Here is a 2,756-nt window from a genome sequence, read left to right as displayed (position 1 = left end):
TCTCAAAAAGATAGCACAGCAAAAATTGGACATCCAGAGTACATCAAACATGATTTAGAGCTTGTTAATGGAAAAAACGTTTTTTCTGTATTTCAATGTTTGCAACTTGCTGAAAACTGTCCACAATGTTAATTTCATCTCAAATAGACAGCACAGCAAAATAATTGGACATCCAGAGTGCATCAAACATGATTTAGAGCTTGTTTATGGAAAAAAAGTTTTTCTGTATTTCAATGTTTGCAACTTGCTGAAGACTTTCCACCATGTTCATTTCATCTCAAATAGATAGCACAGCAAACAAATGGACATCCAGAGTGCATCAAACATGATTTAGAGCTTGTTTATGGAAAAAATTTTTTTCAGTATTTCAATGTTGCAACTTGCTGAAGACTGTCCACAATGTTAATTTCATCTCAAAAAGATAGCACAGCAAAAATTGGACATCCAGAGTACATCAAACATGATTTAGAGCTTGTTAATGGAAAAAACGTTTTTTCTGTATTTCAATGTTTGCAACTTGCTGAAAACTGTCCACAATGTTAATTTCATCTCAAATAGATAGCACAGCAAAAAATGGACATCCAGAGTACATCAAACATGATTTAGACCTTGTTGATAGTAAAAAAAGTTTTTCTGCATTTCAAATGTTGAAAGTTGCTGAAAACAGTCCACAATGTTCATTTCATCTCAAATAGACAGCACAGCAAAAATTGGACATCCAGAGTGCATCAAACATGATTTAGAGCTTGTTTATGGAAAAACGTTTTTTCTGTATTTCAATGTTGTAACTTGCTGAAGACTGTCCACAATGTTAATTTAATCTCAAAAAGATAGCACAGCAAAAATTGGACATACACAGTACATCAAACATGATTTAGAGCTTGTTAATGGAAAAAACGTTTTTTCTGTATTTCAATGTTTGCAACTTGCTGAAGACTGTCCACAATGTTCATTTCATCTCAAATAGATAGCACAGCAAAAATTGGACATCCAGAGTACATCAAAAATGATCTAGACCTTGTTGATGGAAAAAAAGTTTTTTCTGCATTTCAAATGTTGAAAGTTGCTGAAAACAGTCCACAATGTTCATTTCAACTCGAATAGACAGCACAGCAAAAATTGGACATCCAGAGTGCATCAAACATGATTTAGAGCTTGTTAATGGAAAAAAGGTTTTCTGTATTTCAATGTTGTAACTTGCTGAAAACTGTCCACAATGTTCATTTCATCTCAAATAGACAGCACAGCAAAAAATGGACATCCAGAGTGCATCAAACATGATTTACAGCTTGTTTATGGAAAAACGTTTTTTCAGTATTTCAATGTTTGCAACTTGCTGAAGACTGTCCACAATGTAAGGGAAGACCCCCCTGAAGTGGACAAAAATGAATGGCAACACATTGGCACCGTACGAACCATATACACATTGGACAATACCACCCAATTGGACGCCAATTCGTGCAAAGTTGATGGCAAATGTCATATGGCTATTGCCAGTTGTAACACTTCAAAAATCCAACAGGGGGTGAGTGCGCTACACCGTGGTTTTTCATATTGGAAATGGACATCAAGTCAACATCCAAAAGCAAAATTTTGAAAAAATGATTTTTTGTCAAAAATTATCACCCCTTAAAAAAGTGCTTTCTGGACCGTTTTTCGAAATTCTTTCGATTTTTTTGTCAATTACACATGTGTAAGAACTGTATGAATATACTTTTGTCCAATTTTATTAGCATATATATTTTTTTTTTTTACATGCGCATAAGAAATATGTTTTGTCCATTTACAATGTGATTTCATAGGAAGTCAAAAGTCAAAAGTCAAAAAAGTCAAAATTTAGTAAAAAACTTCACACACCCTTAAAAAAGTGCTTTCTGGACCGTTTTTCAAAATTCTTTCCATTTTTGTGTCAATTACACATGTATAAGAACTGTATCAACATACTTTTGTCCAATTTTATTAGCATAATTTTTTTTTTTTTACATGCGCATAAGAAATATGTTTTGTCCATTTACAATGTGATTTCATAGGAAGTCAAAAGTCAAAAGTCAAAAATGTCAAAATGTTGTAAAAAACTTCACACACCCTTAAAAAAGTGCTTTCTAGACCGTTTTTCAAAATTCTTTCCATTTTTGTGTCAATTACACATGTATAAGAACTGTATCAACATACTTTTGTCCAATTTTATTAGCCAAATTTTTATTTTATTTTTACATGCGCATAAGAAATATGTTTTGTCCATTTACAATGTGATTTCATAGGAAGTCAAAAGTCAAAAGTCAAAAATGTCAAAATGTTGTAAAAAACTTCACACACCCTTAAAAAAGTGCTTTCTGGACCGTTTTTCAAAATTCTTTCCATTTTTGTGTCAATTACACATGTATAAGAACTGTATCAACATACTTTTGTCCAATTTTATTAGCCAAATTTTTATTTTATTTTTACATGCGCATAAGAAATATGTTTTGTCCATTTACAATGTGATTTCATATGAAGTCAAAAGTCGAAAATTTGAACTTTTTTAAAAACTTATCACCCTCGTAAAAAAGTTCTTTCTGGACCGTTTTTCGAAATTGTTTCAATTTTATGTCAATTCATCATGTGTTTTTTTGGGGCCAAATACCATAAGAAATTTGACATGCTCAAAAATCCTGCAGAAATGCAAAATTGACTGGCCAGATGAACTCGGGATGGCCTGGCAGTGATAGTTGCTCCTTTCCATCGCTCATTGTGTTGACTTCATCATGTCCATTTTG

Source organism: Oncorhynchus kisutch, linkage group LG2 (assembly GCF_002021735.2).
Source record: "Oncorhynchus kisutch isolate 150728-3 linkage group LG2, Okis_V2, whole genome shotgun sequence".
NCBI lineage: Eukaryota > Metazoa > Chordata > Actinopteri > Salmoniformes > Salmonidae > Oncorhynchus > Oncorhynchus kisutch.
Note: the sequence above shows the minus strand (reverse complement) of the source record.